This window comes from Bos grunniens, chromosome 7, assembly GCF_055505025.1.
Source record: "Bos grunniens cultivar Pamir isolate PY7600 chromosome 7, Bosgru_T2T1.0, whole genome shotgun sequence".
Classification (NCBI taxonomy): domain Eukaryota; kingdom Metazoa; phylum Chordata; class Mammalia; order Artiodactyla; family Bovidae; genus Bos; species Bos grunniens.
The window spans coordinates 31,590,637-31,604,118 of NC_141171.1; the positions used below are offsets into that span (position 1 = coordinate 31,590,637).

Sequence of the window (13,482 nt, forward strand, 5' to 3'; positions counted from 1 at the left end):
TGAAGAAGCTATGTGAAGGATAAAGGAAAATTGAAGGCTTTGATTTGAATTGCATTAAGTGTTCATAAATCAATTATAAAAGGAATATTTATTTACTGTTCACTCAGTTAAATATGTTCATGCTCAAGAGAGAAGAATTACATGGTAGGGGAAAACTTTATATATGTATATAATAAAATGAGATTGCAGTTGTAAATCCCTAATCAGGGGATCTTAATGGTGACAGGACATTAGAAAGAAGCTAATTGGCAATGTAAGGAAGACCTAGGGCAGGAGGGAGATTTTCAAATCAATAAGGTAAACAACTGGCTGACATCGGGTAGATAAGAAAAATTTATTTCTATACAACCATCTAAAAGCATCTCCCTCTTGTTCTAGTCTGGGAAAGGGTGAATATATAGTGAAGTAGCAAATAGGAGATGAATTTGGGGATTTCAGGCTTTCAGTTTGGGGCTTTGCCACAGTCCTAAATCATCCGTAAGGTCTCAACTCATCCTTCCCTCCTTTCTCCTCAAACCATCTGTAAAGACAATAAAAATATCAGTTATTTTAGCATCTGAAGGCAAAGGCTTACAAAGAAGGCAGAATTCTTTTCAAGAATTTTTTTTTTTCTTCTAGAAAATACCTTAATGACCTGAGCCTGTTTGGCTATGAAAGTTGAGCCTCTCCACTCCTCCAGTCTCATCTAAAAGGATTCCCCACCTGTGATGTGATTGTGTGCACGCTAAGTCACTTCAGTCTTTGCAACACCATGGCTCCTCTGTCCATGAGATTCTCCAAGCAAGACTACTGGAGTGGGTTGCCATTTCCTTCTCCGGGGGATCTTCCCAGTCCAGGGATCGAACCTATGTCTCTTATGTCACCTGCATTGGCAGGTGGGTTCTTTACCATAGCATCACCTGGGAAGCCATGTCCTCCCCTGCTGTTTATCTCAGCATATTTCTAAAGCCAAAGAGTTGGTTCTCCTGTCTAAGAGCAGAAATCTGAAAATTGACACTGTGTAGAGTTCATTAAAATATGTATGTAATAAATTTGAGTTAAATATTTATACTCAGGAAAGGGTTGAAAGGTATGTAATGTTTGCTTTTTTCTTTCTAACATAATTTTTCCCAAAGTTTAGTTTTTGTTTCTTATGTATTAAACTGCCTAGACCCTTAGCTAGATCATCAGCTCCTTACTGCAAAATTCAGTCTCAAATGGAAGAAAATAGGGAAAACCACTAGGCCATTCAGGTATGGCCTAGATCAAATCCCTTATGATTATACAGTGGAGGCGATGAAGAGATTCAAGGGAATAGATCTGGTAAACAGAGGGCTTGAAGAACTACAGATGGAGGTTCATAATATTGTACAGGAGGTGATAATCAAAACCATCTTCAAGAAAAAGAAATGCAAGAAAGCAAAGTGGTTGTCTGAGGAGGCCGTACAAATAGCTGAGATAGGAAGAGAAATGAAAGGCAAAGGAGAAAGGGAAAGATATACCAAATGAATGCAGAGCTCCAGAGAATAACAAGGAGAGGTAAGAAAGCCTTCTTAGGTGACCAATGGAAAGAAAAAGAGGAAAACAATAGAGTGGGAAAGACTAGAGATCTCTTTAAGAAAATTGGAGATAGCAAGGGAGAATTTCATACAAAGACAGGCACAATAAAGGACAGAGATGGTAAGAACTTAACAGAAGCAGAAGAAGCTAAGAAAAGGTGGCAAGAAAACACAGAACTGTACAAAACACCTCTTAATGACCCAGATAATCATGATGATGTGGTAACTCACCTAGAGCCAGACATCCTGGAGTGTGAAGTGAAGTGGGCCTTAGGAAGCATTGCTACAAACAAAGCTAGTGGAGGTGATGGAGGAATTCCAGCTGAGCTATTTCAAATCTTAAGAGATGATGCTATTAAAATGCTATACTCATTTTGCCAGCAAATTTGGAAAACTCAGCAATAGCCACAGGACTGGAAAAGATCAGTTTTCATTCTAGTTCCAAAGAAAGGCAATGTCAAAGAATTTTTAAATCATACAATTGTACTCATTTCACATGCCAGCAAGATTATGCTCAATATCTTTCAAGCTAGGCTTCAGCAGTACATGGACCAATGTACAAGCTGGATTTAGAAAAGGCAGAGCAAGCAAAGATCAAATTGCCAACATACGCTGGATCATAGAAAAAGCAGGGGGGGAAAATCTACTTCTGTTTCACTGACTATGCTAAAGTCTTTGACTGTGGATCACAACAAACTGTGGAATATTCTTAAAGTGTTGGGAATACCAGACCACCTGACCTGCCTCAGAGAAACCTGTATGCAGGTCAGAAAGCAAGAGTTAGAACTAGATATGGAACAACAGACTGGTTCCAAATTGGGAAAGGAGTACATCAAGGCTGTATATTTTCACCCTGCTTACTTAACTAATATGCAGAATGCATCATGTGAAATGCTGAGCTGGATGTATCACAAGCTGGAATCAAGACTGCTGGGAGAAATAGCAACAACCTCAGATATGCAGATGATACCACTTTAAAGGCAGAAAGCAAAGAGGAAGTAAAGAGCCACTTGATAAAGATGAAAGAGGAGAGTAAAAAAGCTGGCTTAAAACTCAACATTCAAAAAACTAAGATCATGGCATCTGGTCCTATCACTTCGTGGCAAATAGATGGGGACAATGTGGGAACAGTGTCAGATTTCATTTTCTTGGGCTCCAAAATCAATGCAGAAGGTGACTGCAGCCACAAAATTAAAAGATGCTTGCTCCTTGGAAAAATACCTATGACAAATGTAGGCAGTGTATTAAAAAGCAGAGACATCACTTTGCCAACAAAGGTCTGTATAGTCAAAGCTGTGGTTTTTCCAGTAGTCATGTATGGATGTGAGAGTTGGACCATAAGGACATCTGAGCCCCGAAGAACTGATGCTTTCAAACTGTCATGCTGGAGAAGACTCTTGAGAATCCCTTGGATAGCAAGGAGATCAAACCTGTCAATCCTAAGGGATCAGATCAGATCAGTCGCTCAGTCGTGTCCGACTCTTTGCGACTCCATGAATCACAGCACACCAGGCCTCCCTGTCCATCACCAACTCCCAGAGTTCACTCAGACTCAGGTCCATCGAGTCACTGATGCCATCCAGCCATCTCATCCTCTGTCGTCCCCTTCTCCTCCTGCCCCCAATCCCTCCCAGCATCAGAGTCTTTTCTAATGAGTCAACTCTTCCCATGAGGTGGCCAAAGTACTGGAGTTTCAGCTTTAGCATCATTCCTTCCAAAGAAATCCCAGGGCTGATCTAATCAGTCCTAAATATTCATTGGAAGGACTGATGCTGAAGCTGAAGCACCAATATGTTGGCTACCTGATGTGAAGAACTGACTCATTGGAGAAGACCCTGATGCTGGGAAAAATGAGGGTAAGATGAGAAAGGGGTGGCAGAAGATGAGATGGTTAGATGGCATCACTGATTCAATGGACATGAGTTTGAGTGAACTCAGGGAGATAGTGATCTACAGAGAAGCCTGGAGTGCTGCAGTTCATGGGGTCACAAAGAGTCGGACACAACTTAGTGACTGAACAACAAGACCCTGAAAACATAAGATAATCAGAAAGAAAAATCACTGAACAATGGAGGAAAGGAAATCTTCTGACCCCATTGTCCCTACAGGGAGCCTCTCCCTATTTCAATAAAAGAAAACAAGTCTTTTAATGTTTTAGCTTAAAAGATTGAAATTAAGGTACTCTAACTTAACGTGTATCTGACTTAAAATATTTTGCATGTAAAACAGTCAAGTTAGAGAAAGGCTGGTTCAGCTGTAAGAACCATGTGACACCTAAAAAGCAGGCATTTCAGTGGGGGGAGGTTTTCATGGAGAGCCAAATAAGAAGCAGCTGGGGCTCTAGCATTCCTCCTGATCCCAGACGCTCCAAAACCAGGAACTCAAGCGCCAGCTTAATGTGTGTGCTGCAAGGGCTTATCTTTAAATAGTTGCTCTATTAAATTCATCTTTCATCTATTAATAGGAACGCCCCCCCTCCCTTCAACATCCAGCCTAAAAACACACAAAAAAGGGTCTGACTCTCAGAGAAATAGTGGAGAATCCTTATTCTCCTGTGCTTGAAGGACTAGGTGCCAGGGTGGGCATAGGTCACCATGAAGAAGTGTTTAAATTCATAAACTGTGAAAATATTATACAAAGCTTCCACACTACATAAGAAACTAGGTAGTTCAAAAACAAATGCCTTTGAAACAGTTAAAGGACCTGGTGAAAGGATTTTACCACGATCCAAAATGTCTGGAAAATGACATCAGGAGTTTGTCCCCCAAAGTACCAGGATATACATGAAAGGCTGAGCATGCTTTAAGCGTAAGGAAAGTGTGAAGGTCCAGAAGAAGGAGATATTTTAGATAATACTGCATTCGACCCTCACTATTGTCTTTTATGGCACAGATGTGTCAGCTGCTTGCCAACCTTCCAGGCTGTGTCATTTGAATGAAAGTCAGTGCAGGGACAGAGGACTTAGAATCAAGTGCTCTAGGTCGAGTTCATACAAGGATCGCATTTTTATCTGTTTGCCCTTGTTCAGTCCTAGTGACACTGCAGTATCACTTGACACAAGTTGTTTAGTCTTCCTAAAACTAGGTATCTGGCCTGACCACCTTCTCCAAAGGAGGATTTTTGCATATGTACGTAGACAGTCTTAATCTAATGAGTGATTGGCGGCAGACTGAAAGAACAGCTTGGGGACTTGGATGTTTACACTGAGTACAGTCAATCCACAGTGGGAAATGTGTGCTTGTTCATGACAGGAATAATGATGTTCTGTCATTTCTGTTCACCTGCCGACTCACAACCACCACAGGGCCAGACCTGTTGCCCTGCACTGTCCTGTACATCAGAATAGAATGGCCAAGCTGGTGTGGCCTGACCACTGTGGGAGGCACATACTCTCCCATCTTGTGGGACTGCCCAGCACAGCACAGGTTAGAATTGCCCACCTGCTCAGGGTGTATCTTAATGTTCAAGGCCAGCCCAAACCTGCAGCAGATCTCTTCCCACTTTTCAAGGTGATTATGGAACGGAACTCATTTGAGAAGGTCTGAGTCACTCTGCAATTTGCAAATATATGTCTGGAACTAGGTAAGGAGATAATGGCCTGCAGTTGCTTTGGGCACCACCCCAGAAACCTGCTCATCCATGGACTGCTCTTCACTACAAATCCTGGGGGAATTCCTGTTCTCTTTGACCTACCAAACCCCTAGTCCCGACACTGCCCCGATGATGGATGGCCTGGGTTATGCGTCTACCTGACCCAAACACATTTTGCAAAGCCAAATATTTCTGTCAGTACAAAATAAGCTTGCTTGCCAAAAACTACAAACCCACAATTCCAATCTGTTAACACTTGTAAAAGATACAGATAGAGAACAATCAGTTTCCTTGGATTCTTAGGTCTCCTATGTTGCCTTTAGTATTGTTTTTAACTACCTTTCAATTCCTCTTTGGACCCCAAGGTAATCACAGATTTCAAGAGAAAGCCTAAGTATCTGGATGAAGAGTTACCAGTTTGGTTTCCGAGAGTAATTACAAGGCATCTTGGTGTGGAGTGATTTTTCTGATGTGGAACAATTCACAGTTTAGAACCAATGCTTTAAGACTTTTCTACTCAATAATACTCAAATGGCCATACATACTTTAAAATCATTGTAACTACAGTTATTTAAAGAAACACAGGCTTCACGTGTTTCTACATTAAGTATATCTAAGGAAGAAAATTCTGATCTCATACTGATGAAGTAATGTATATCGGAAGCCAGTTTATTCAGGTGAGCGAACTAGACCTTCACATGGGAAAGAAAATTCATACTGGATATTTTTCATGGTATTTGGCATTTGACATTACCACATCAGTTCATAAACTTTTTTTTTTGTTTTTTGTTTTTGAGGGGAGGAGTTCTTCATTTTGGGGCTGATTCCATAAGAAAACATACTGCAATTTTAAAATTCTGAGCGGTAATAGTTTAGACACTTTGTTTATAAGGCTAACATGAAATCTGCTCATCAGAGTTGAGGGTAAGCTCCATGGGGCAATGCAGTAATTAAACTCTGTGAAGTTGTGGGTTCTTAGATGTCGTGTCTCCCAAGAAGTTCAGTACTGCAATCTGGTGATTATGAGAGTTTGCTTTGTGATCATCAAAGGGGTAGGTTTGTGTGTGTGTGTGTGTGTGTGTGTGTGTGTGTGTGTGTAAGCAAATTACTCTTAAACCTCCTATCTACATGGATGTTTGAAATACAGCTCATCAGGCTAAATTAAAAACACTCTTTGTTGCTCAGAAAATGTTTCTTTTTTGGAAAAGTGCTGATTCAAACCAGTCTGTTGTATTAATTCACAATATCTCTATGGAATTAGAAAGTAGGAGGAACAGGAAAGGCCTTTGTACTAATGTTTAAGGACCGTACATATGTGTTGTTCTTATTATGTTAGCGATCAGTCAAATTAGAGGTGGGGCACAAAGGCCAACTATTTTCATTTCCAAGTCAAAACATGAGTTTTTAAAAATTATTTGAAGAAATTGATAATTTTATTTGGGATTTAATCAACAAGTCACATTGGACACACTTTTAAAATCACAAGGCTTGTTAAATTTGACTTAGCTACTTTTTACTAAAATGAAAAAATTTCCTGGTTAAAGTGGTTCTTGGGGGTTAAAAGAAACTTCAGATCAGTTTTCCAATAGCTCATATGTGACATGGTCACCTTCCTTGATTTATACATTCTTTTCTCCTGACCATAACACACATACATACACACCCCGGGGTGTCAGGGTGTCCAGATTCTAGGGAATAGAGAAAGAGAAAAATGTGAGGGCAGATACTGCCTGACATTAAGACTTTACTAACCATCTAATATGAAAGTGTATAGATGCTTCCCAGGTGGTACAGTGGTAAAGAATCCGCCTGCCAATACAGGAGACACAAGACACTCGGGTTTGATCCCTGGGTAGGGAAGACCCCTTGGAGGAGGGCATGGCAAGCCACTCCACTACGCTTGCCTGGACAATCCCATGGACAGAGGAGCCTGGCAGGTTGCCATCTATGGGGTCACAAAGAGTCTGACACAACTTAGTGACTGAGCACACAGGCATAAGCATCAAAAAGGATATCCCAAATTAACCAATATGCACATGAAAAAATTCCAGCACCTCTCTTAAACTCCTTGGAGAATGGATGGTAGACAATACATCTCTTCTGGAGGAGAAGGGGAGCCAGACGATGAGATGGTTGGATGGCATAACTGACTCAATGGACATGAGTGTGAGTAAATTCAGGGAGATAGTGAAGGACAGGGAAGCCTGGTTTGCTGCAGACTATGGGGTCGCAAAGATTTGGACATGACTTAGCAACTGAACAACAATATATGCACTCAAATAATTTACCTGCCTGAGATTCACCAGGTACAAACAGCCACAAATTGAAAGAAATTTACATCTGATGTATCCTCACTGACTTGGGTAAAGATCTCTTCCTTATAGACAGACCTAGGATGATGAGCAGTTATTTCTCTCTTTTTCTTTAGATCCCACCAGGAAATACACAACTTCAGTGCTGCCATCCTTAAACCCCAATCCCCCATAGAAGTCATGCTTGTAAATGATTTCCTATCTGACTTCTACCCTTGTGACAACTTTATTTTATTCTATCTTCACTGTCAATAAAAATATTTTAAAATATATTTATTTAGGTACTTTAGATATTTGTATGTTCCTAATTTCTGTAAAGTTCATTTCATAGATAAGGAAATAGCTACCAGTCAGAAACATACTGAATGGCTGAAGAAAATGTCCTTGTAAAGTAATAACTGGCCTGTCCCTGGAAATCCAAGCATGCTTGACTGACAGCTGTCAGAGTTAAAATCCAGGCCATCCTTTTATCAGTGTAGATGGCCTCAGACTGCTCCAGCAATTCCAGAGGGCCTTGACTCCTCTGTCTAAACCTTCACTTTCTCAGGCTTTTGGAACCTAGCCTCCTTTAAGATTCCATCAGGCAGCATTTTCTCCATAAAGCCTTCACCAGTTTCCCTGGGTTGGAAAGACTCACTTTCCCTGAACACTGACTGTTCTTTGCTTACATGGCCTGTATCTTAGGGCGTTTAAGACTTTCTGATGTATGCTGTCACTCCGGATGTGTGTTAATTTCAAGTCTACCCGCAGGGCCCATGGTGTTTACCTGCCTGCTCTATTTCAGTGCTGAGCATAATTTTATGCACATGCTATGTTCTCAGTAAACGTTAGTTGAATAAATGAATATAAAATTAAATCAATTAATGAATAACAATACACAAATGGCATGCTATCTACACAGTCAAGATCCCTATACGATGGTGCAAAGAGTAAAGAAAATCTCATGGCCTCAGCATCCAATCCTACGCTTCAATTTCTAGACTGTATTTTACACTTATTTTTCCTTGCAGGGAAATTAAGAGATGTTTATTTTGCATTATAGACTCATCCAATAAGCAAAAAATTCACATTCACTACCTTGATGTTAATAAATATGCCATCATCAGAGAATAAAACTCATCAATAAGTCTGCACATTAATGGCAGAAGAAACAATACTTAAAGCTATAATATGCAGATTGAGAAATGCTATTTTGTTAATTGTAAAATCTTAGCTTGTATTCACATCCAAAATATTTTTGGCTTTTAATCCACCACCTTGTTCCAAGTAAGATCTGAGGAAACAATGCCATATTCTTTTTCTCTTGCAATATCCCATATGAGGATTTAGGTTCACAACAAAGATAATTATTATTATGAAGTATTAGTTAATATCCCATAATTAATTATTCCTTTTTCTCTCCATAAGATTGTAATTTGATTCCTATGTCTTTTTTTGTCTTCATTTCTATATCTTTATGTCTTTATTACTATAACATTGATAATAAATTATTAAATAATTAGAAGATAGGAAAAGACTTAAACTTATTTTTTAAATTCAACTTTTGAGATAATTAGAGGTTCACATGCAGTTTGAAGAAATAATTCAGAGATCTGTGTACTTGTTACCCAGTTTCCCTCAGTGGTAACATCTTACAAAACTACATGCCAATATGTCAACTAGCAAAATTGATATTCAGTTCAGTCGCTCAGTCATGTCTGACTCTTTGCGACCCCATGAACTGCAGCACGCCAGGCCTCCCTGTCCATCACCAACTGCTGGAGTTTACCCAAACCCATGTCCATTGAGTTGGTGATGCCATCCAACCATCTCATTCTCTGTAGTCCCCTTCTCCTCCTGCCCTCAATCTTTCCCAGCATCAGGGTCTTTTCAAATGAGTCAGCTCTTCGCATCAGGTGGCCAAGTATTGGAGCTTCAGCTTCAACATCAGTCCTGCCAATGAATACCCAGGACTGATCTCCTTTAGGATGGACTGGTTGGATCTCCTTGCAGTCCAAGGGACTCTCAAGAGTCTTCTCAACACCACAGTTCAAAAGCATCAATTCTTCGGTGCTCAGCTTTCTTTAAAGTCCAACTCTCACATCCATACATGACTACTGGAAAAAACATAGCCTTGACTAGATGACCTTTGCTGACAAAGCAACATCTCTGCTTTTTGATATAGTGTCTAGGTTGGTCATAACTTTCCTTCCAAGGAGGAAGCGTCTTTTAATTTCATGGCTGCAATCACCATCTGCAGTGATTTTGGAGCTCAAAAAAACAAAGTCTGCCACTGTTTCCACTGTTTCCCCATCTATTTCCCATGAAGTGATGGGACCAGATGCCATGATCTTCGTTTTCTGAATGTTGAGCTTTAAGCCAACTTTTTCACTCTTCTCTTTGACTTTCATCAAGAGGCTCTTTAGTTCTTCTTCACTTTCTGCCATAAGGGTGTGTCATCTGTATATCTGAGGTTACTGATATTTCTCCCAGAAATCTTGATTCCAACTTGTGCTTCTTCCTGCCCAGTGTTTCTCATGATGTACTCTGCACATAAGTCAAATAAGCAGGGTGACAATATACAGCCTTGACATACTCCTTGTCTTATTTGGAACCAGTCTGTTATTCCATGTCCAGTTCTAAGTGTTGCTTCCTGATCTGCATACAGGTTTCCCAAGAGGCAGGTCAGGTGGTCTGGTATTCCCATCATTGAAGTTTATTGTGATCCACACAGTCAAAGGCTTTGGCATAGTCAATAAAGCAGAAATAGATGTTTTTCTGGAACTCGCTTGCTTTTTCCATGATCCAGCAGATGTTGGCAATTTGATCTCTGGTTCCTCTGCCTTTTCTAAAACCAGCTTGAACATCAGCAAGTTCATGGTTCATATATTGCTAAAGCCTGGCTTGGAGAATTTTGAGCATTACTTTACTAGCGTGTGAGATGAGTGCAATTGTGTGGTAGTTTGAGCATTCTTTGGCATTGCCTTTCTTTTGGATCAGAATGAAAACTGACCTTTTCCAGGCCTGTGGCCACTGCTGAGTTTTCCAAATTTGCTGGCATATTGAATGCAGCACTTTCACAGCATCATCTTTCAGGATTTGAAATAGCTCAACTGGAATTCCATCACCTCCACTAGCTTTATTCATAGTGATGCTTCCTAAGGCCCACTTGACTTCACATTCCAGGATGTCTGGCTCTAGGTCAGTGATCACACCATCATGATCATCTGGGTCATGAAGCTCTTTTTTGTACAGTTTTTCTGTGTATTCTTGCCACCTCTTCTATTAATATCTTCTGCTTCTGTTAGGTCCATACCATTTCTGTCCTTTATCAAGCCCATCTTTGCATGAAATGTTCCTTTGGTATCTCTCATTTTCTTTAAGAGCTCTCTAGTCCTTCCCATTCTATTGTTTTCTTCTACTTCTTTGCATTGATTGCTGAGGAATAAAGAATTGAAGAAACTGGGGAAAACCACTAGACCATTCAGGTATGATCTAAATCAAATCCCTTATGATTATAGAGTGGAAGTGAGAAATAGATTTAAGGGACTATATCTGATAGACAGAGTGCCTGATGAACTACGGATGGAGGTTCGTGACACTGTACAGGAGACAGGGAACAAGACCATCCCCAAGAAAAAGAAATGCAAAAGAGCAAAATGGCTGTCTGAGGAGGCCTTATAAATGGCTGTGAAAAGAAGAGAAGAGAAAAGCAAAGAAGAAAAGGAAAGATACACCCATTTGAATGCAGAGTTCCAAAGAATAACAAGGAGAGATAAGAAAGCCTTCCTCAGCATATTGATATTACTACAGGCAAAGTTCCCTCTTGTTGCTTTTTATAGCCACAATCACCTACCCCCACCTCTGCACACTGCACACTGGCAACCAGTAATCTGTTCTTCATTTGTATAACATTTTTTTCCTGTAGAGTACTCCAGAATCATGTATTAAGAAAGCTGACATTTCTCCATTGAATTCCTTTTGGACTTCTGTTAAGTATTAGTTGAGCATGTTTTGTGGGGATCTGTTTCTGGGTTCTCTATATTGTGCCATTGACCCTTATGTCTACTTTTGCACCATTATCACAGTGGCTTGATACTATGTCTACACAGTGGCCCTTAGTTTTGGGTAGACTTATTCCTTCTACTTTATTCCTTTTTCAAGATTATTTTAGCTTTTCTATGTGCTTTGTCTTTTCATGTAAATATTAGGATAGGCTTGTCTTATCTGTGCTTACAAAAATCCTTGCTGGAATTTTGGTAGGAATTATTTTGAACCTACAGATTTATTGGAGGATAACTGATATCTCTATTAGACTGAGACTTCCAAAACATGAAAGCATGAATAGGAATGTCTGCCTATTTAGTCTTTAATTTCTTTCATTGGTAATTTATAACTTTCAGCATACAGATGCTGTGTATGATTTTTCGGTTTTACCTAAGTATTTTATTTTCTTTGGAAAGATTATTAATGATATTGTGATTTTAATTTTGGTTTCAGCATATTCCTTGTTTATTTATTGAAACGTGATTTATTTTTGTGTGTTGATCTTTTTCCCAAAACATTGCTCAACTTACCAGTTTTAGGGATTTTTTCGTGTGTAGATTCCTTAGGATTTTCTACATAACCATGCTATTTTGAAACAGAGACAGTTTTATTTTTTTAATGTGTATAATGTTTTTCTTTGTCTTCTTTCTTCCCTTCCTTCTTTCTTTCCTTTCTTTTGTCTCATTGCAGCAGCTAGAACTTTCCAGTACTATGTTGAATGAGAATGGTGAAACATCTTTGCCTTGAGTCTTTCACCATTAAGTATATTATTTAAAGGTGTTTTGTAGATACATTTTAACCAGTTGAAGTTTCCCCCTCTATTCCTAGTTTGCTGAGGTTTTTTAAAATTATCCCTGAGTGTTGGATTTTGTCAAATGCTTTATGATCATGTGAGTTTCTTCTTCATCCTGTTGATATGGTGGATTATACTGATTTTCAAATGCTAAATCAGTTTTGCATGCCTGGAATAAATCCCACTTGGTCCTAGTATATAAATATTTTTATTCATTGCTGCATTTCATTTGCTAATATTTTGTTGAGGATTTTTGCATTTAACGTCATGAGAGATATTGGCCTTTAGTCTTCTCTTTCTGTATTCTCTTCGTGTGATTTTGGTATCAGGGTAGTATTAGCCTCATAAAATGAGCTGAAAAGTCTTCCCTTCTCTTCTATTTTCTGGAAGAGATTGTGTGAAATTGGTGGTAATTACTTAAATGTTTGGTAGAATTCTTCAGTGAAATTGTCTGTGCTTAGAGATCTCTTTTTTCAGTTCAGTTCAGTTCAGTCGCTCAGTCGTGTCCGACTCTTTGCGACCCCATGAATTGCAGCACGCCAGGCCTCCCTGTCCATCACCAACTCCCAGAGTTCACCCAGACTCACATTCATCGAGTCAATGATGCAATCCAGTCATCTCATCCCCTATCGTCCCCTTCTCCTCCTGCCCCCAATCCCTCCCAGCATCAGAGTCTTTTCCAATGAGTCAACTCTTCGCATCAGGTGGCCAAAGTACTGGAGTTTCAGCTTTAGCATCATTCCTTCCAAAGAAATCCCAGGGCTGATCTCCTTCAGAATGGACTGGTTGGATCTCCTTGCAGTCCAAGGGACTCTCAAGAGTCTTCTCCAACACCACAGTTCAAAAGCATCAATTCTTTGGTGCTCAGCTTTCTTCACAATCCAACTCTCACATCCATACATGACCACTGGAAAAACCATAGCCTTGACTAGACGGACCTTTGTTGGCAAAGTAATGTCTCAGCTTTTCAATATGCTATCTAGTTTGGTCATAACTTTTCTTCCAAGAAGTAAGCGTCTTTTAATTTCATGGCTGCAGTCACCATCTGTAGTGATTTTGGAGCCCAAAAAGATAAAAATCTGACACTGTTTCCATTGTTTCCCCATCTATTTCCCATGAAATGATGGGACCGGATGCCATGATCTTCGTTTTCTGAATGTTGAGCTTTAAGCCAACTTTTTCACTCTCCACTTTCACTTTCATCAAGAGACTTTTGAGTTCC

At 39.7% G+C, this 13,482-nt stretch overlaps 1 protein-coding gene across 1 annotated transcript in view; it reads right to left on the bottom strand.

The window, feature by feature from the left end:
* Positions 1-315: 315 nt before the first annotated feature.
* LOC147369000 (zinc finger protein 474) overlaps positions 316-13,482 on the bottom strand; it is a 139,666-nt gene continuing 126,499 nt past the window's right edge. The window contains exon 5 of the mRNA XM_086410708.1: positions 316-520. The gene's annotated coding sequence lies outside the window, so the exon portion shown is untranslated. The remainder of the gene's footprint in view (positions 521-13,482) is intronic.